The sequence below is a fragment of the Gossypium arboreum genome, chromosome 13 (genome assembly GCF_025698485.1).
Source record: "Gossypium arboreum isolate Shixiya-1 chromosome 13, ASM2569848v2, whole genome shotgun sequence".
NCBI lineage: Eukaryota > Viridiplantae > Streptophyta > Magnoliopsida > Malvales > Malvaceae > Gossypium > Gossypium arboreum.
The window spans coordinates 14009072-14032517 of NC_069082.1; the positions used below are offsets into that span (position 1 = coordinate 14009072).

General features: G+C 33.8%; 1 non-coding gene across 1 annotated transcript; it reads right to left on the bottom strand.

Annotated features, from left to right (window-relative positions):
* Positions 1-10814: 10814 nt before the first annotated feature.
* LOC128287352 (small nucleolar RNA R71) lies at positions 10815-10921 on the bottom strand. Its single transcript, XR_008278052.1, has one exon. It is a non-coding gene; the product is annotated as a small nucleolar RNA R71 (small nucleolar RNA).
* Between the last annotated feature and the right edge of the window lie 12525 nt (positions 10922-23446).

Here is a 23446-nt window from a genome sequence, read left to right on the forward strand (position 1 = left end):
AGTTGAACCGTTACGCAAGTAAGTTCTAAAATTTCATCACATATTCGTCATTTTGATTTGTTTATCTTCTAACCAATTAAACTTGTTTTTAACATAGTGAGTACAAACAAATTTTGAGATCTCGTGCACGCTCTCGAAGATTACAACATCGAGAGATTAATAAGTTATTCACAGAATCTTTTCATGAATGGTTAAGCCAAACGGTATGTAACTAAAGTTAATAAGTTACATATATTCGCAAAATTTATTTAATCAAATAAGAATGTTTTTACATAATACATTTATAATTATTCAATTTACTTTCGATTCAATAGGTTTGGAGTGGGAAGGACGTCAATGACGAAGTTAAATGGCTTTCCCAAGGTCCGAACAGAGTAATAAAAAGATATAGTGCCTTCCTTATCAATGGATACAGATTTCATACAAAGTATCGCGAGAGAATGAGGAGAACTCAAAATTGTGGAGTTGTTGTTAATTCTTCAATTACAAGTTATGCTAGTGCTAGGGACAGTAATCCAGTTGAGGGTAATGTGGAGTATTACGGACTTCTTACCGACATTATTGAGTTGTATTACTATGGAAGATGGAAAGTTGTCTTATTTTGGTGTGATTGGGCTGATGTTAATACTGCTCGAGGAATTAAAAAAGATCAATTTGGTTTTACAATGGTGAATTTCTCTCGCTTGATTCACACAGGACAACAATTGATGGACGAGCCATATGTATTTTCCTCTCAAGTGAAACAAGTTTTTTATTCGAAAGATCCAACTGATGAGGGTTGGTATGTTGTACTCCGGAACACCCCTAGAGACTTGTTTGACATGGGTAATGGAAATAAAGATGACAGTCGAAAGATCAGAAACATTACCTTTTTCAGAACAAAACTTAGATGAAAATATCCCTAGTACTAGTACACAACATCAATGGGTTCGACATGATGTGGATGAAGATATTCTGAATAATGATGTAGTAAGATTTTACGATTTTTAATTATATGTAATATTATAATTTTAATCTTGGTCAAGTTATATAATTTAACTATTTTATATGTACTATTATTGTTGTAATTTGTTACTAAAACTTTAACTATTTTATGTGTATTGCAGGAAAAATGCGTAGAAGAAGATTACGAGATTTAAGTATTGTCCAGAATACTCCAAATTCGGAAGAAGGAAATAGTGAACAGCAGACAGTTGTTGGAACTTTGAATGTGCCGGAGACACTTGATGAGCCTGAAGAATTTCAAAGTAATGTTAAGTTCATTTTACATGTATTGACTTTTATTATTGATTTATTTGTCAATTTTAATATAATAATAGTATATCATTTTTCAGCTGAAAATGGTGGGACGCGCAGAGTTCGAGGACGTACGCTGCTTAGAGATCTATACGACTTAGATCCTGTCGAACGTGTCAAAATAAGTAGAAATACTCATGGTCAGCCTGTTGGATCTAAAGCTCGACTTTTAGCAGGCTATTTGGGCATTTTAGCACGAAATGCCAATATGTTGCCCATCAACTATGAATCATGGCATCACATGCCTGATAGCAACAAAAATCAGGCTCTCGCTAATATTAAGGTAACAAAATGTTAATGTAATTTATAATACTTTGGTTTAAGTTTTATTTATTTTTACATTCTAAACTTGTGTTTTTTTAGGAGAGGTTTGCTTTTGAGGTCTCCGATGATTATATCAAGAAGGCATTGGGTAAAAAATGGAGAGACAATAAAAGCACTTTAAAAAAACAATATTTTAAGAAAGACATAAGCCTTGTGGAAAAATTAAGAAATGTCCCGCCGGGAATGCTGAGGTACCAATGGAAAGATGTGGTTCGATTCTGGAATTCAAAGAAAGGAAAGGTATTGCGTATTTTCAAACTATTATATATAGTGTTTACTATATACGTAATAATAATTTCATTATGTAGGACCGTGAGCGAGTTGGAACAAGCAGCAGGCAAAAACAAAAATACACTTTTACCAAGCGAGGTCGAGAAGTTTCGCTCAGAATGAGGCCGAGGTATTATGAATTTTTAGTTCTTTCAAATATTAATAACTTTCTACTATTAAATAATATTTTTACTACTATATTGTAGGAAGTCAAATCTGGACAAAAGTTGGACGCCTTGACTTTTTGAGATTACGATAGGAAGAAAGATGGATTTCTATGACATCCAAGTGGAGAAATTATGGTATATTTACTTAATAATATTTGATTTATTCTAAATATTTATAATCTTTAATTATAATTGTTTAATTCAATTCATCGTTAGTAGTTTTAAATAATGTTAAGTTATGTTGCATTCATTTTTATTATATATTTCGTTTCTAACTGTTTAATTGTTTTTTTAGGAGAAACTAAAGGAGAAAAAGGCAGAATGTGAAGCGATTGCTTCGACTGATAGTTCTGTTAATCTTGAGACCATTGATAACAGAATTATCACTGAAGTTTTGGGTTCTGAAAGGTACGGTCGGGTTCGATTTCAAGGATCTGGTGTTACCCCGACCCAATATTTTGGATCTGGCTCCCAGCAATACATGCCTTCCGGAAGTCAAGCTCAAGCTGAAGTTCAGAGGTTAAAAGACCAGATTGCTCAGATGCAAGCGAACACGGTTGAGAAAATTTCCGAGGTTCAACGAAAATATGAAGAACTCCAGCAACAACTTAGAGCGGAGGCAGCAGAGAGGGAGGCAGAAGAGCAGAGAGAGGCGGCGGCAGAAGAGGGAGGCAGAGGAGGCGGCGATGGTAGCAGAGCGAGCAAAAAGTACGATGACCTCCAACTGACTTCAACGAGATGATGTAGATGTTTCAGCAATCGCAAAAGCCGCCATCTTAGACATTAGTTTTCTCATTGTAAGAATGTTTTTAACTTTGTCACGTTTAACATGTAAGAATATTTTAAATTATACTTTATTTATTAATTATATCATATATCTTTCGTTAAATTTGAAGTATCATTTAGAATTAATGTTTTTGGTTGTATTTTTTATATTAAATTTACTGTTTTTGGCTGCATTTTATACTATATTTGTTGTATTTAGTTGGATTTTAATGCAGGAAGAGCTGGATATTGGTGAAAAAAATATATTGCAAATCTGTCAAAATTAGCGGCGTTTCCAAAAAAACGCCGCTAAAAGCCGTGGTTTTTAGCGGCGCTTTTTCAACAAATGACTTTTAGCGGCGCTTTTCCAACAAACGCCGATAAAAGCCATGACTTTTGGCGGCATTTTTTTAAATAAACGCCACAAAATTTTGTGGCAGTACCTATAGCGGCATTTTTTGTGGCGTTTTAAAAAGCGCCGTAAAAAGTTTTAGTGGCGCTTAAAAACGCCGCTAAAGGCTAAAAAAAGCGCCGCTAAAAGTCTATTTAGCTGTAGTGGGGTGGGTTTAGATGAGCGGTAGGGTTTGGTTCACTACGTTTAGCTTACTTTTTTTCTTGTGCTACAGTATTGTTACAATATCTAATCTCACCACCACCATTGCTTTTACACTAACCGCAAGTAAACGCACCGCCCATCCAAGCCAACCCTTAGTCAAACAAGAAAGTTTAGATTAAAACTACTTCTTATTTTGATTAATTAGAGTTTTATTATACTTTAGAGTTTTACTTGGATGTACTTAACTAGCCTATATAAAGGCTTCTTCATTGCTCATTAAAGAGAATGGTTTTCATTAATAAAGTTTTCAACTCTAGGAGTTTGTTTCTTTGTGCAAAATTTCTTTCTTTTGATTTTTAGAAGTAGTTTTCTTTTCGATTTTCTTCAAAGAGTTGTGGGAATTCATTATTAAACCTTCAATTTATCAAAGGGTTCAATTATCCTTCTATCCATCACATCCATCGGTTTACTCATCCATCTCCCACTTTCTTCTTTTTTAATTTCTATTTCTTATTTATTTCTTATTTTTATTTATTTTTATTCTCAATTTTCTTCTTTTACTATTTTCGATTTCTTTATTATTAAATTTGTTTATTTCTTTTTTTTTTCAGATCATATCCAAATCTTTCCTTTTTGAATCGAACAACTTGAATATGATCTTTCCTCCACTTAAATTCTATCTCAGTATTGGGTACCCCACTAACCGACTGATCATGACACATCGACGTACTTATCTAATAACCCTAGCTGCAAAAGTTGTGGATTGTGCTAGAAAATGTGATGCATGCTATTAGGGACAACCCTTTATCGCAGGCAACATGGGTGTCGACAACAAATTGCTTCTTAGTGGCCATAATGTCCCTATTGACCGGCTAGATGACTCTAAGAAATCTCGATAAGACTACCTTTTCTAGTTTGATCATATTGTTATGGCAATTATGGAATATATTGAACGAGTTTGTCATGCAAGGCAAAACAATAAGAACAGTTGTAAATGCCCTTAAACAAGCACGATTCCCTGGATAAATTTCGCATAAACAATCTGATTGGGCAACCTTTGCTTCCCTTGAGACTGACTGCTGCAAGGTGGATACCTCCTCTAGGAAATACCTTGAAAATTAATATAGATGCTTCTTTCATTTCGGTGAGCGAACCTTGTAGTGTGGTTTTCTGGCTAGGGACCATGACTGAGTTGTTCTATAGGCTGGATCGCTAAGCCTAAATGGTATTTCATATACAAGTCTGTCAAAATTGCAACTATCAAATGTGCATTAGAGCATGCACGTGATAAAGATCATCGGAAAGTTGCACTTGAATGTGACTTTCAAAGCTTTGAAGCAGCTGCACTGGCTTGTCCTATTTAGGCTTAAGTGAAATACGAGCATTGATGTCTTTTCTCAAGTCTGTAATGCTTTCGTTTATTCATAAGACATGAAACAAAGTAGCCCATAGCTTAGCTAGTATGGGGTTGAAAGGGTTAATCATCTATTGATTGAAATGAATTACGTCGATGGTTTACTAATCTCGATAGGTTACATGATTTAATTCGGTATGACATTGTTGAAGCTGTAATATAATTTTCTGAGATACTTTCAGGAAAAATGAATTTACTATTGTCCTTTTGGCTTATTTTATTTTGATTTTGTGTTTTAAGTGGGTTAACTCAATGAAATAAGGAGAATGAAAATGTTAAATATAATACATTTTATAAATACTAGAATATCTTACACTCATGTGAAAAAATGTATTATGTAATTTCTTTTAAAAATTGTCCAACAATGAATTGATGAAGAATTTGTATATAAATATTATTAAACATGAGTTTGATTCTCATTTTTAGTTGTTTATTTAAAATTATATAAAAGATAAAAATATTAATATCACATTAGTTATTATTAGAAAATGATATACTAATATTTTTAATTTAGTTAAAAATTTTATAATAAGTATAAATTTATATTAAATAGTATTTAAATTTTATTTAAATGGTAAATGTGTGAATGCTTATTTTTAAATTAAAATAGACTAGTTGATAAGTTAAATTAGTCAAATATGCTAAAAAAATTTAATTGACAAAATAGGTCGACTTTTTTTAAATTTAGGGAAATAGGTCATTTTTGGAGAGTGTGAAAGCACACTCTCCTCGGCCATCGAAGAGTTTTAAGGGTTTTTAGGGTTAGGGTTTGGTTTTTAGGTTTAGGGTTTTTTTTGGTTTAGGTATGTTAGGTTTTTTATTGTTTAGGGTTTTGAGGGTCACACCGTGAAAGTTTGTAGGTAGATTGAGGGATCAAGAATGCGATAACGAATCTCAAAACACATACATTTCATATGTTGTGCTAGGATGAGACCATTACCTCAGAGCTCATCCTATGTAAGTCGAGTTCTGGGGTGACAGTGATTTATACGGTCACGGGTCGAAGTCTTAGTAGAGGTCCTAGTCGACGATCGTTATGCAGTCACAGGTTGGAATATAACTGGAGGCCAGTTGACAGTCATTATGTGATCACGAGTTCAAGCTTTTTGGCTACCCAGAGATGATGCCTTATATATACCATATATAAGATTGAGGTCATAACCATAGGGAAAACCGAAAGGCTTTCCAATGTAATCAATGAAAATTTTTTCTCCATTTCTAGGCAGTCAATATCTTTAAGCTTTCATTCTTATTCGATGGCTAACACCGATGTGGATAAAAGAAGACTCTCAAGAGGACAGTGAATGTTTTAGCGAAGTAGAAGTCAAACTCGAGTCGGCGCAGCAGTAGTTGTAGTTATTAGTGAGTTGTTTAATACTTGTCCCCCCAACATGAGCATCACCTTTACTCTATCATCACAAACGCAACCCTCTTAAGAGTCTTCTTGCATATACAACGGTGCCAGCCTTCAGATAAGAAGGAAGGTTACAGATATTGCCTATGTAGAAATCAAGAAAAAACTAATGCGGATTATAGCGGGAAGCCACTCAATTTTTCCCTATGATTATGCCCTCAAACTTATGCATGGTATTTATAAGGCAACATCTCCAAGTATCCAAAAAGTTTGAGCTCATGACCACATAATGACCTTTAGCAGACCCCCCACTTATACTCCTATCCATGACCGTATAACAGTTGTCGACTAGGACCTCTACATAGACTTTGACCCATGACCGTATAAAGTATTGTCACCCCGAAACCCGAATTCCATAGGATGGGTTTCTAAGGCCATGGTCACATCCTGGCACGACATATGAAATGTGTGTGTCTCGAAATGATATCACATCACCAAAAACTCAAGAATATCCCAAACAAGAATAAATATTTTCGACAAAAGATTTAAGCACTGAAGTGGGAAGAAAACGAAGAGAGAGAAATATTGTAAAGTGGAGGGATGATGGCTGGGAGAGATGATGGTGTATGGAAGGTGAGCCCCTTTTTTATAGGAGTGGGGGAGGGGTGAGATTAAAAGGGGAAAAAAAAAACGCGTTCTTGAAGGCGTGTCTCAGAAGAGGCATTCTTATCAAATATCAGAGGTGCTTAAAAACTTACCCGAGATTCCCGGCGTAGGGCTTCTTGGCAGGCTTTGGGCTGGTGGTGGACAAAAAGCGTATCTAGCCAGGCGAGCTTTCCTACTGATATGTCAAGGAAACTATGCTTAGCGAGACGAGCTTTCCAAAAATTACAAAGAATCGCATCTAGATAGGCGTGATTTACCTAACATATCAACAAGAAAGTTCACCTAACTGGATGCACTTTCTGTCCACCACCCATTCAAAGCCTGCTAAGATACTCTACCCCTAGAAATCTAGGGAAAGTTTTCAAGCACATCTGAAGCTTTCATTATTATTCAATGAAAATGTGTTTTCAAGCATGCCTTCACTCTCTCCTTGTTCTTTTATCCTATTAAACTAAAAACTATTCAATACTGAGACACAACCAAATTTGGGTTTTTAAAGAGTTGCATTGCAAGTGTCGTCTCTCATTTCTTTATATAACCATCTGAATATTTTTTGTTCTAAATATTTAATTTAATTTAAATTGAAATGAGTTGATAAGTGAAATCCATAATTTATTACGACGGTCAAATCTACAATACGGATGATGGGATTGTATTTGCAAGAGCCTAGTCAACGAACTTGGCTTTCAATCGTAGCATTCAATTATGTGAGCTCTGGAAAAGAATTAGGAGGAAAGTTGGGTTCAATCCAGAGAAGAATTTCAAGCTTGAAATATAGGTATCTGGTCTCACTAGATCCCTATAAGTATGATCTATTGGATGTGTGAAAGGCGAGATGGAGCTCGAGGTGGTCCTAGATTCACATTGTTCAAGTGAAAATGCTATACTTGATTTATATGTCGAGTTTGTTGAGGTTGATGGAGTTGGTCTGTCTTCGACCAATGTTCCGGGTAATGTGACAATTGAAGCAGAAGTAAAAATTCATACGATACGGTTATACGGTGAGTTCACTGCTTTGTGATCACACACACCATAGGTATTGTATAAGACATGTCTACTCCAACTACCATGCAAAATGACCTTCGGATAGTGAGCAAGATCAAGTCATTGGCATGGGTATGTAGTTGTCACCATTTCCACAATCATGTTATACTATATTTCACTCATTGTTAGTATTCATGGGCATACTTTTTTAAGGTACAAACTTGTCCAACATCATTTCCATGAAATGTTGGATAACTTACACGCCATCAACAGCATCGGTGCAATGTACCTCACTAACATACCCTTGAACCAATAGACCCAATCATATGATGGGGCTCTAAGATATGAGCACTTGACAACGAATCTAGTGAAATGCATCAATTCCATATTGAAAGAAATTAAACAAAATGTAGAGAGAGTAAAATTTATGTATGTAGTGTGTCACTCATGTCCAAACCTAGCATTTCGAGCCACGGAGTACGGTAGACTAAACCAAGATATTTTCGGGGTAACATACTGTATTTCCTTAATACAAGAAACATGCGATTGTGGGAAATTCCAGACACTTTGATTCCCATGTGCACACGCAATTTCTACATGTGCAAATGCACAAGTACAATACACACCATATATTAATGGAAACACAAAAATATATAGAATTTTTCAGCACCTTTTGAGCTTTAATTCGTGCATTTTCGTAGTATTTTTTGTCGAAATTAATATTTTAGTTATAAAACAATTAATTTGCACTCTAATTATTAACATATTGAATTTAATTATTTTTATAATAAATTTATACAAATTTGGTTTATTTTCGACAGTTTTGCACAAATGATGAAAATTGGCTCGGCAAATACCTCGAGAGGCTTGAACTGTTAGGGCAATGTTGTGCATCAAGTAATCAAGAGCAAGGCTAATAATTTTCAATCCATAGACAGACCAAAAATATGTTTTAAAAATATTTTATAATTAATTTTGATATAAAATTAATTGGGTTAAAAATTAAGTATAAGCCTGAAGATGAAAAGAGGCCCAATTGTATTAAGTAAAAAATATTGATCCACTTAACAAATGGGGCAGCCCAAATCGTCCCTAGAGCTGAAACAACCATCTGATTTCCACACTTGCAAAATAAACCTTAAAGTTTTCTTAATATCCAATTCAAACCCTCCACTTTTCGTGCCTTCAAACTTTTGCCCCTAGCTTAAAATAGCAAGTTTGAGCCATTCAAACTTGCACCATTTGTGCCCGGCCAAGGGAAGAGGAGTGGCTACTATTTATTTGCTATTTTTAGCATCCATTCCCACCTATAAATACCCCTCTTCCCTTCCTCATTCAACAAACCTTCATTCTCACACATTTCTCTCTCTTTCACTCTTTTTCTCTCTTCCATTCCCTTTGTTATTTTCCCATTTCCCTTTCTTATTTTCCCATTTCCCTTTCTTATTTTCCCATTTCCCTTGCTGATTTCCCTCTTCAAAAAGAGCCTTCTTCCTCCTTGGAATAGTAGCATTCAATTATTCGTAGAGGCCTTGGTTCAATAGAGCGAGCAAAGAAGAAGAGAAGCGCACTAGTCTAGCTTCAGAGAAATCCTGGATTTGCTTCCTAGTTCCCTTCTCTTTAATTTTCTTGTTTATGTTGAGATTATGAATATGAATAATTTATAAATTTTTCTTTATACTTGCATTAAAAAATGTAAGGTGATGAATGAATTAATTATTAAATGTATAAAATTATAATTAAATGACACAGTATTTAATTGGTGCATGTTTAATCTTCTAAGGTAGCAGAATGTTAAATAAGTGATGGTATTAAACGGTACATTAGCCTTGCATAAATTGCAAGATTATTGTGATTAAACTGTTTCAATATAGAAATATATTGTTACCTTACTTAATCTTATATGTTCTTATGAAGATTGATTAATTTTTTAATTAACATTGAAAAATTTTCAAGAGATTAGTTAATTTAGTAAATATGTATGTGCGATAGTTAACAAATTACCAAGTTGACGTGAAAATATTCGTAACAACATGAACATGGGTTTAGTAATTCTAAGTTAAGGAATGTAATTGATCTAACATAATTATGTCATATTGATTAAAACTCATCTTTTGAAATCATGCTTTGGAATTTTTACTTTTATTTTTATTAATTAGTTAATTTTAGTTTTAAATCACTTCTTTAAAACAAAATATTTTTCCCATCACCAAAGTGTTTGATTTTCATTTCATAAAATATTTTTCTCTCACAGTCCTTGTGGGTAAGATAACTCAACATTGACTTGTCACTTTATTATTTGTTGCAATTGTGTACACTTACACATTTCTGTCATTCCAAGTTTTTCGTGCCGTTGTCGGGGATTGTTTTAAAAGACACTATTTGTGAAATTGTTAATTTTGCATTTTGGTCTATTTTTTCTATTAAATTTTAATTCCATTTTTTTTTTGTTTCTGTCAGGTGTTTATGAGTATTAATCAAATTATTGACTTACTCCTCGTAAACCTTGAAATTGAAAAGACTTTCAAACAAAGGAGAAGACAAGCAAACCAAAGAAGGACCAAAGAGATGAATTTCGAAAATCAAAACCAAAATCAATGAGTATTCACTTAAAATACTCACAATCCGATCATTATTTCCGATGACAGAAACTACATCATTCGATAATATGCCATTCCTCTCTTCAACAAGCTTAATCTGAGTATTATGAGACCCAAAATTGAGGTACCACAATTTGAACTAAAGCCAGTCATATTCCAAATGTTGCAAAATAGAGGTCAATTTAGTGGGATGCCTACTGAAGATCAACATCTTCATCTTTAGCTATTTATGGAAGTGAGTGACTCATTTAAACTAGTTGGGGTGATCGAGGACACCTTGAAACTGAGATTATTTCCATACTCCTTAAGAGATAAAGCACAAGCATGGTTGAACTCCCTACCATCAGGTTCCATAACTACATGGAAAGAGTTGGTTGAATATTTCTTAATAAAATACTTTCCTCTATCTTTGACCGCCAAGCTCCGAAATGAAATCACTTCATTTTCGCAACTTGACGAATTATCTTTATATGAAGCATGGGAACGGTTCAAGGAGTTATTATGAAAGTGCCCTCATCATGGCATTCTTTGCTGCATTCAAATGGAGACTTTCTATATTGGTCTCAATATTTATACTAGAATGATGGTGGATGCTTCGGCAAATGGAGCCCTTCTTTCTAAGTCTTATAACGATGCTTACGAAATTATTGAAAGAATTGCCAGCAATAACTATCAATGGCCAACCAACCGGCCTTAAAAAAACGAGTAGCTGGAATACATAAAGTGAACACACTTGCTTCTTTGGCAGCCTAGGTATCCTCTATATCTTCTATGCTTAAGAACATAACTGTTGATGGTTTCAAAGGTAATCTGACAGGTCAACAACAAAACCAGTTCGAGAATATTTCTTGTGAATAATGTGGAGATGGCTATTTCTTTGAAAATTATCTATCAAATTAAGAGTCAAAATATTACATGGGAAATCAGAATTGGAATGGTCTACAATCAAATTCTTACAACTCTTCATGGAAGAATCATCCAATTTCTCCATGGAGTAACTAATGGGCAAGCCCTAGCAACTCATTTATGCCATCTTAACCAAATTATCCACCAGAATATTCTCAACAAGTGCAAAACCCCCACCAACTAGATCTTCAAGTAATCTTGAGAATTTCTTGAAGGCACACATAGCGAAGAATGATGAACTAATCCAAAGTCAAGCAGAAACATTGAAGAATTTAGGAAACCAAGTGGAAATCTAGCCAATGAGCTTAGAAGCAGACCCCAAGGTATTTAGTCGAGTGACACAGAAAATTGGAGAAGCATGGGCAAAGAGCATTACAAAGCCATCACTTTACAAAGTGGGAAGACATTGGAGCCCAAAGCTGTCGAAGTCTAAGATGAGCCTGATGTAGCTCAAGACAAAGAGAAATTTCAATCACGTGTTAAAACTCCAATTTTACAGAAGTTAGATTTGGTGATCCTTGATGAGGTAAACTCTAAACCAGACAGTTCTGATAATCTAACACCTTTGTCAGATGTAGAGAAATTGCCACATATCTGGTCAAAGCTAAATTTCCATCGCCATCATATCCTCAACAGTTCCAAAAGCAATAGCAAGATACTCAAGTTAACGAAATTTTGGATGACGAGGTAACTTTTAATGACTTCGATGTTGCTAAATCCCCAGATGTAGTTGAAGATTGGTCTGTTATTTCTAAGATGGAATTGTTGGATTATACAAAACTGGAACTCAATTCTCTAGACGATCCATTAGAACGTATTCTACTAGCGGATTCGCCAAGTGATGATGAAGACGAGAAATGTTTGGCTCTTTTAGAAGCTAAAAAGAAGGGATTCACTTAGAAAGCTCCACTAGAATCATTAGAGTTATTATCTCGAGAGTATACACAATCGAAAGCGTTGATTGAAGAGCCAATTGAATTGGAACTGAAGTTTTTTCCTCCTCATTTGAAATATGATTATTTGGGTTTATCTCTGACTTTACCTATCATAGTCTTAATTAAGTTAACCAAGAATCATGCAGAAAAGTCACTTGTAGTTTTGGAAAAACACAAGAAGGGTATCGAATGGATTATTATAGATATTCGAGTCATAAGTTGGCGGATTTGCATGGGTTATAGGAAGTTAAACAACGCCACCAGAAAATATCATTTTTGGTTTTCTTTCCCAAAATAAATGTTGGACAAATTTGCTGGGAAAGAGTATGATTACTTCCTAAATGAGTATGGATGGTATGATAGATGGCCCTTTGACACTGTCTTGGTCAGTAACGATTCCAAATAAATTGGAGGGAGTTCTCTTCACTTTCTCTATCGTTATATTATATTTTTATTTTTTTCTCTCATTTCAATAAAATGGTAGACTTAGATAAAATTTTCTTTGGGTCATTGCAATAATTAAAATTTTCTTTAGGAGACTAGGACTTAAGCATGACGAACTATGACCTCTCCAGTCTTTCTTGATAGTTTAATTTAATGTAATTTTTCAAAAAAAAATTACTTTTCTATGTAGCCTGAAGAATTTAAGTACTTGTTTTGTTAAATAAAAGGTCAACTTTTAACCCAAGCACTAATTTCTTTAAGTTTTTTTTAGTTTACTTTTAGTACAGAAGCTTAGGATCCAAAAAGGAGCTGCCATTGGGCTTAAGACACTGCTAGGAAGGCAAATAATCAACCCTTTTTCCACACAAACCAATAGCCCTTACCTTACTCCACTGTCACTCCCAAGTAGCCCAATGGTGCATCTCACTTAACCCCCAAACGTCACAGCCCTTAACTCCCTAAATCACCACCTTGGACACCTTTATTCAAAGCCACTAACCATCGTACCTAAACTATCTTTAAAACCGCTACCCCCTCTAACTTTAAACCTTATCCTCAACTACTCACCCACCTGCCCAAAACTGAAACCACCCTTAACATATTTTCTTAGTCCGATGCTGAGAGTCCCTTCCTCTAGCACCATTTCATGAAGATAACAACTTGATATAATGGCTATGCTACAACACATGCAGTTGCAGTAACAAGCTTACTACAGATACTCAAAAATACAAGATGACTCAATTAGAGATACACTTAAAATATATCTTTCATAACCTGTTTGTTTTGGTGCTTAAATTTCCAGACTTTATGCTCAAACCATGAACTCCAATGTAGAGGAAGGAACAAGGCGGTCGTATTCAGAGAGGACTATAAATAAATAAAAATAAGGAATCTTTTTTTTACTTTATTTTACTTGTAACACCCCATACCCGTATCCTACATTGGGGTTGAATACGAGGCGTTACCTAACTTGAACTCATACTTACAACCAATTCCGAGTCTTCATGACTTGGAAAATTTTAAAACTTTCTTAAACCTATTAATATATTCTCACTATGAGGCTTACAGGCCCAAAACATACATCGAATATCATTCGAGACTAATCGAGTCTTTTTTCCAACTGTAGAGAAATGTCACTTGACATAGGGGCACACGCCCATGTGGGAGGGGCAACACACCCGTATGAGCATTCCAACATGGCCGTGCTAATGACTCATGAGTCTCACACGGCCTAAGCAAGATAGGGACACGCCCATGTTCTCCACCCGTGTAGAATAAATTCTAAATGCACACCTATAGAGGTTTTCACACGGCATGACACACGCCCGTGTCCCTCGCCCGTGTCCTAGCCCGTACGCAAAAACCTGGACATTTTGTTTCTAATGTCAGTATTTCATAAGGGTCACAGGCAAGGCACACACCCGTGTACGAGACTGTACCCTTCACACGGCTAAGACACACGGCCGTGTCTTTACCCGTATGTTTACTATCATGCATACTGATTGAAATTTTTACATGCAGGGGATACACGGTCGGACCACACGCCCATAGGGTGGACTGTGTGTCACACACGGCCTAGACACACACTCGCGAGCCTACCCGTGTGGATAATATAAGGCTATTTACCAAGCCTCATTTCCACCCTTACATATCTAGTTCTATACAAATACCAACCAATACCAAAACAAGCATAATACCTATAACCAAATCAGCCACAATAGACATTCATTCAACAATGATGATACATCTTTTATAAATTCCAAATGAATGTTAGCCATCATTCAAGGCTTAATACAAATTAAAGGGTTTCCAACCCAAGCCAATACATATGGCCAAACCTCAATGTCACCAAATAATAAAGTCTAAGTCCTATACATGCCATATTCAAAAATATAAATCCAACTATACCGAATGCTTCGGTTGATAGTGTGATCGATATATTTGACTTTTGGTGCTCTTTGAGCTAGTTAGGCAACACTATAAGGAATTGAAAAGGGAAGGGAGTAAGCATAACAGCTTAGTAAATTGCATATAAGTAAGTGTACAACAACAATTTATCAATAATCAACACGCACATAACACCAAGGTAGGCATAAGCATAACTTACTCATTATCATCCATACAGGTCACATATTATATATTGAGCTCATATCTCATACGTACTAATTAGGTACCTATACCACTCACTAAATGGTTATATTTTCCCCATTAGTTTAAGAATATAACTTTCACCGTTGAACCATTCGGAATACTACCAGATATTACATAAGCCTCAAGCATAGGGTAAGGTGTCGATGCCATGTCCTAGACACGGTGTTACACTGGCTCATATCTCAAGTCGATGTCATGTCCCAGACATGGTCTTACACTGACTATCCTTTCGTAGCCGATACATGTCCCAGACATATCTTACACTGGCTTACGTCTCAAGGCTGAAGCATGTACCAGACATGTCTTACACTAGCACTCGTCTCAATGTCAATGCCATGTCCTAGATATGGTCTTACACTGACTCTCAAAATGTGGCCAATGCATGTCCCAGACATGTCTTACACTAGCTCACACAAGTGACCCAAACGTCATAGCATGAATATTCGATTTATTTCTTAAGGTTCAATTGGGAATTCTACTATCTCTATTCTCATCGTATTTTCTCATTTCCACAATCAGGAAATTTATGCTATAATAATTTCAATACAATTCAAACACATATATTATTTATGTAGTTGTACTATGTACATATAACTTACCTTGGATTACAAAATGTAGTGACTAGCTGATTTAGTCGGTTTGCTTGGCTTTCCCCCGGTCTAGGTTCAGACTCGGTATTTCTTGATCTATTATAACAAAATGCACTTGTTAAGTCACTTTATCAACCTAAGCACTCAACAATTCACAATTGGGCTAAATGACCATTTTGCCCCTAGACTTTTGTAAAATGACCATTTTACCCCTCGGCCCGAAAATTAATTTTTACCAAATTTATTTATTTCTCAAGACTAGTCGAACCTCTTTGACTCTTATAGTAACTCCAAATTCACACTATTTCATACATTTAATATCTATTTTACAACCTATGCACATTGATCCTATTAGGTGTTTTCATGTTAACATATTTCACAAAAGTTGTTTAATAGACACCCAAGACTCATTTTCTTCCATAAATTTCAGAAAACACTCTAAATACTCTCATGTTCAAACCCTAAACTCTTATCATTTTGCAACATAGACCCCTCATTTGAAAGCTCATGCTTCAAGGGTCTCAAAAATGTAAAAATCTTCAAGAAAAAGTATGTAAAACACTTACTTGCAAGAGTAATAAGTTGCTAAAATTTTTGAAGCTCAAAACCCCCAAAAATGGCTAAAAAAAATTGGTGGAGAAGAAATAGGGAAGTAGGATGATATCATCTCTCTTTTATTTAATCAATTAAGTCACGAAACCACCTAACCTTTGACTTTTTGACCAATTTGTTCCATGTGGCCTGCCAAGCTCTTAGGAAAGGGTCTAATTGCTTTTAAAAGACCCTCAATTTTTATTCTCTAGCTATTTGACACCTTTAGCTATCAATTTAGGACTTTTATGCTTTATGCGATTTAGTCCTTTTTCTTAATTAGGCTTTCAAACGCTATAATTGGCTCGCCAAATTCGTCACGTACTCCTAAAAACATGCTAATACATCAAAATAATAATAAAATAATTTTCCTGACATTGAGTTTATGGTCTCGAGACCACTATTCTAACTAGGCCCTAAATCGGGTTGTTACATTTCTCCCCCTTAGGGATTTTCGTCCTCGAAAATCTTATCGGTAAATAAGTTCGGGTACTGATCTCTCATAGTCTCCTCGGGTTCCCGTGTGGCTTCCTCAACTCCATGTCTATGCCATAGAACTTTCACAAGTGCTACACTCTTATTCCTCAGCTATTCGACTTCCCGAGCCAAAATCTTGACCGGCTCTTCGCCATAAGTCATGTCCGGATAAATTTCAACCTCGGTTTGTAATACCCTGAAAATTTTTACAGTAAGATATTATCCTTGATATAGTAAAATAAGGAAATAAAGTGACAAAAAGGGAAATTTTGAGTTATGTCAATATTGAAAAGTATATTATAATATATTAATTCAAGAAAGGACTAAATTGTAAAAGTGAGAAAAGTTTTGTTGCACAAGAGTAAATATTCAAAATTTAAGGGGTTAAAATGTAATTATGAAAAAGTTTAAGGACCAATAGTGTAAATATTTTAAGAGTGGAATGATCTAGAAACTAAGGAAAATGGATGAATTAGGACCAAATTGAATAGGTGAAGAACTATGAGGGCCTAAATTGTAATTTTACTAAATTAAATGTTGACTCAAGGATGGAATTTTAAAAGATAATAAAGGGCAAAATGGTCAATTGGAAAAGAGAGAAATCTAGAAAGTAATGATGATGTTGATGATATTTTATAATTATTTAATTAGATATATATTATTTTAATGAGATATTTTATTATTTTATTATTAATTATTTAGTATAAAAGGAAGGAAAGATGAAGAATTTTCATCATCTTTCCATGCATGCAACCAACGTTAGAAGAGAAGGAAAAGAAAGAAATTTTCTTTTCTTTACAATTTGGTCCTTCCACCAAAAATTCACCATTTTCACCTAGAAATCAAAAGAATTTCCATAGCTACTAAGAGAGAAAAATGTTAAGGAGACCATGGGGAGTTAGAATATCAAGTTGGATTTAAGAAATAGAAGCTGGAGGAGAGAGAAAATAAAGTTAAAGATTAGTATCAATAGAACAAGGTAAATATATCAACATTTCAATATGTTTTTAAGTTTGTTATTATTGACAAAGCTTGGAAATAATGTTATAATAGAGTTTTATTACATAAGGTCCTATGTTCTTGATATGTTAGTGAAGATAAAATAAGAGAAAGTGATGAGAAATGGTGTAGAAAAAGAAAATAAGGGTGTTCTAACATGGTAATTAATATATTGTACAAAAACAGTTTTGGACAGTAACAGTAGTCTAACTTTGAAAAATCATCAAAATTGTAGAAATCTAATTATAGGATGAATAAAATATGAAATTAAATCTTATTAACTCTAGTTTCTTATAGAAGAAATTAAGTAAGCAATGGAATTGTAAATCATGAGATATGATGAATTTTGTGAGACAATGTTAGAATGATTTTGGGTTCCCCTTTAATAAATTTGTAAAATCATAAAAAATTGGATAAAAATAATTAGGGGCTTAAATTTATATGTTTAGAATTCTGAATGAGTCTATTTTCAATATAAACAAGTGGGAACATCATTCGAATTCTGTACGAGGAGATAATTAATTTTTAGTGAAGAAGGGCCAGAACTGTCAGACAGCAGAATAGGGGTAACTTTAAAGAATAAAGTGTACTTATTGGATAAACCAAAAATTCTCAAAATTTTATGGTAAGAATATATATGAGTCTAGTTTCAGGAAAAACCAGCAGATCTTAATTTGGAGTTCTATAGCTCCAGATATAAATAATTTAGTGACTATGACGCAAATAGACAGCTTGAATATTCATAAAAGTAAATAATAAAAATTATGGATAATGTTACTTACAAGTGTGTTATCTACATTAAGGATGTGGAATGGAGAGGAGGATGAGGAAAAATATGTATGAATATTCATCTAGCATGGCTAATTTGCATATTTTAGACTCAGGGACTAAATTGAATAAAAGTAAAACTTTATAGGCAATTTTGTAAAAATGTCAGAAATGACCAAATTGCATGAAATGGATTATTTTATTATTTAAATTACAAAATTGAATGAAATTATTAATTTAGTTCAAGATCGGGGAAAAACATGTTTTAGGGATTAAATTGAAAAGTGTTGAAATTATGGAAAATTCTGATATTTTATAGAATTCATGGACTGTTATCAATACATATGAGAATAATAGCTGGAAATAGGGATTAAATTGCAAGAATTTTATTTTCTTGACCCTAAGGATGAAATCGTCATTAATTAAAAGTTTAGGGCCAAAATGATAATTTTGCCTAGAGCATTAATTAAATGCATTAGAATATGAAATGAATGAAAATGATTTATCAAATTTATTTATAAAGATCCGGACGACTCAAATATGAGACTTGATCGTGGAAAAGAAAAAAATATCAGATTAATGAAATTATAAACACAAACAAGCAATGAGGTAAGTTCATGTAACTTGAGTTATATTCTTAAATGCTTGAAATGCATGTTTTTGATATGAATATGATTTGAAAGTTCATTATATGGAAATTTATGAAACATTGATATATTTGATAAAAGTGGAAGAAATCCCGGTTGAATGAAAGGAAAATTTGATGGATCTCTGAAAAGGAATTGACGGAAAAAAGGATCTAGCCCGGACGGGTGATCCTATCCTGATATAGCCCTCCCGAAAAATATGTGGAAAATGGATTTAGCCCGGACGGGTAATCCGAATTAGAGTCTGAATTTAACCTCGACTGTAATTCAGATCCAAGCTCATTAGAGTAATTGTTGCGAGGATTTAGCTCGACCGGTAATCCCGACAATACTCTATGAGTTTATATTATAGGGGATTTAGCCTGGGCTGGTAATCCCACTGTAAGGATAAGGTTTGCGGGAGTGTGCTCTCTGATATGAAATGTGTAAGACCATGGTTGAAAGATACCATGACAACCTGATATGAAATGCGTAAGACCATGGTTGAAAGATACCATGACAACCTGATATGAAATGCGTAAGACCATGGTTGAAAGATACCATGGCAACCTGATATGAAATGTGTAAGACCATGGTTGAAAGATACCATGGTAACCTGATATAAAATGAAAAAGACCATGGTTGAAAGATACCATGGCAACGTGATATGAAATGAAAAAGACCATGGTTGAAAGATACCATGGCAACATGATAGAAAATGAGTAAGACTATAGTTGAAAGACACTATGGCATCATGTCAAAGATAAATAAGACCGTGGATGGGAGACACTATGACATCTGTTGAACAATTGATATTCAGGTAATATGTATCAGATGACGAATGGTTATATGAAATGGTTGTATGAAATGTTTACAAGAACTGGTCATATGGAAATATATGTACAAAATAGTTGTATGAAATAATTATGAAGATAGATAAACGAAATAAGTATAAGTACATGGAATATAATTTATGTTAAGATATAAGCTATTACCTAATAAATATACATAAAATATATGGAAATGATGGAGCATGAAATATTGATATAATGAAATGAATAATATATGCTTATAAAGAAAGGGTAAGAGCATGATATGTTTCATGACATCTACATATATGATTATCTTTGATATGCTGATACAAGGAAATTATGTAAGTTGAGACTATTATTAAACTCAAGTGCAATATGTCGAGAAAATAGATATATCAATGTTGAATTTATATGAGATATGTGCAAGTATACTAACAATGTTGTTGTTTGATGCTTATACAAGTGCCAAACTGTTGATTGAATGGTAATATATTTATTTATATGATAAATTGAATTGGTAAGTATTTAATTTTTTTTAAGTGATCTACAAATGGTAGTAATGCTCCGAAACCCTGTTCTGGCAGCAGATACGGGTTAGGAGTGTTACACGGTTGGCATAATCACATGCGAAGGGTCTGATCTATACTGATGTATCATGGATACATTAAACACGTTGTGAATCCTTTCCAATTCTGGTGGCAAAGCCAATCGATAGGCAGCCGGCCCCACTCTTTCGGAAACCTCATATGGTCCTTGTAATAGCCCAAATTTGGGTCTAGTTGGAACAGAGGTTTCAGGACCACAAAATCCGAGATAGAAATAATTATTTTATGATTATTTTGAGGTCTATGATATGATTGCATGATTGTGTGAAAATTTCGTGAAGAAATTCTATGCATAAAGTGCTCAATTTGAAGTTAGGGATTAAATTGAATAAGTTACAAAACTTCCATTCTAGAAGTTTCTAGTATGAAATTGCTTTGAAATATTAATTAGGAGGTCTTAAATAGAGATTTGACCAATTTCTAAGTGATGGACAAAAATTGGACATAGATGGAATTTTTGAAAGTTTAGTAAGAAAGGGCATTTTGGTCATTTGGTAATTAAAAGAAATAAAAAGGGAAAATAAAGCCAAAATTGACTCATCTTTCTCATGGAGGCCGAAATTAGCATGGGGGAAGCCATGGCTAGGGTTTTCAAGCTTTCCAAGCTCAATATTAAGTCCGTTATAACCCCGTTTTTCAAGTTCTTTACGTTTTTGGAATCCCGGTAATTTGATTAAGCTTATTCTAGCAATAATTTAAGCAAGGGTTCATATTTGGAAAAATACCCATAGGTGAAATGTGTTTATTTTGCTGTTTTATAATATAATATGAGGTTTTAAATTATGTTAGACAACTTATGCTACTCGGTTTTGAGTGAAAACGAGTAAAAGGGCTTAATTGGTAAAAATACCTAATAGTCATAAGTATATGTTAGAGTGAGAATTTGATGTTGCCATAGAAGGGAAAAGTGATCAGCATGTCATAAAACATAAGAATAAGGGATGAAGTTTAATTCCCGAGCCTAGGGGCAAAAGTGTAAATATGCAAAAGTTTAGGGGCAAAATTGTAATTTTTCCAAAGTTTGAGTTAATGACTGTTTTGAGTAGTACATTAATTAAATAAGTAAAATATAATGTTTTAGATCCCGAAAAATGAGATTTGAACATAGAATGAGAGAAAAATCAAAAATTGGGAAAGTTGGTAAATGGTCGTTTTAGTATCGAGGTAAGTTCATATGTATAATAAGCATTAATTTATGCATGTTTCAATGTAAAATTGATATATTCATTATGATTTCCGAGGTGTTGAAAGTATGTAAGTTGGTATGATAATAATACAGCAATAATGCTGTAATTTATATTTGAAAGTTAAATTTAGTGAATTAATTGAATTATATTAAATTAAATGATTATGGTTCCAAGTTTATGAATTGATTTAAAAATATGTCTAGGGTACATGAAGTGCATTGAATTATCATACATAAATGTGATTTCTATGGTTATGGATATTATGGAAAATTGTAAGTTCATATGATTTTTAATAAGGCAATGTGTAATTTAATGTTATTGCCTTGATATTAAATGAGATGTAAGTTTATATGTAAGTAATACATCAATATTACTTGTATTATGATATTTTATAATAATATTGGAAATATGTTTGTGGATAATTGCTTGATTGGTGAAATTGTTGAAAAAGAGAGAAAAAACCCGGTTGAACCTTCGAAAAGATTGGATGATACAGATAGTATGTAGCTAGGTCACATGTATGGTGCTGAGTGCACATCATGTGTACAAGAGAGCTACAAGACATTATGATGTAGCTAGGTCACATGGGTGATACTATGTGTACACCGTGTAGACAAGAGAGCTACAGGATATATGTAGCTAGGTCACATGCGTGGTTCCAGGTGAAGGACACCATGTAGACAAGAGAGCTACGAGATAAACTGGCTAGGTCACATGGGTGGTACTGAGTGTTCACCATGTGTACAAGAGAGCCGAACCATATGATGGGTGGAGCTATGTGCTCAAACCACCAAGTATCGAGGATTGATCCGAAGTGTTCAACGGGAGACTCTCTATGTATTGCTTTGTGAGTTTTGTGATGAATAAGTGCAGGAACTTGATTATGTGAATGATGTGTTCACTAAGTGACCAGGATGTGGTGAGGTTATAAAAAAGTAAGTTATACATGAGGATGATTTTATGGTGACCTTGTGATCATGGGTCTATACTTGTGATGTATGAAATGTGGTGAAAATGATTTGTGATATGTATGTTAAAATGAGGTTAATACAAAGAAAGTGTGAAAGAGGGAATTAGCAATAAAACTGTTTTGGATAGTAGCAGTGATGTGATTTTGAAAAATCACCAAAAATAGTAGAAATTGAATCAGAGACTGAACGAGATATCAAATTAAATCTTAATGAGTCTATTTTCATATAAAAGAAACAGAGAAAGAAAAGGAGTTCTATATTTTGAGATATTTATGTTTTTGTGAGACTGGTTTAGAATGATTACGTGATCCCCTGTTCTGACTTTGGAAAATCACAAAATTTTGGATAAAAATAATTAGAGGCTTAAAATTATATTTTTAACATCCCTAATGAGTCTATTTTCAAGATAAATCAACAAGAACATTATCCGAGTTCTGTACTGTGAGATAATTAATTTTTAGTGAAGAGAGGTCAGAACTGTCAGAAAGTGAAACAGGGAAAAATTTAATGAATAAACTGTACTAATTGGCTAAACCAAAAATTATGAAAATTTTATGGTGGAAAGATATGTGAGTCTAGTTTTAGGGGAAATTTACGGATCTTAATTTGGAGCTCTTTATCTTGAATTATAAATAAGTAAGTGACCATGACTCGTGTAGACAGTTTGATGTGAGCATTTATTAGTAAATTGTGAAATCGTACTTACAAGAATGCTATATACATTAAGGATATGCAATGGAGAGGAGGAGGAGGAAAATAAATATATGTGGAATACATGGAAACTATGGTATATGAAATATTGATATAATGAAATAAATGATATGTGTTTATAAGAAAACAGAAAGAGAATGATATGTATCATGACATGTATATATATATATATATATATATATGACTAGTCTCAATGTAATGCTTGTTGGGTATGGAGTTGAATTGAAATGTTTCAGGCAAACATGTTATTTTGCGTATCTAAATTGTGGTATTTTAT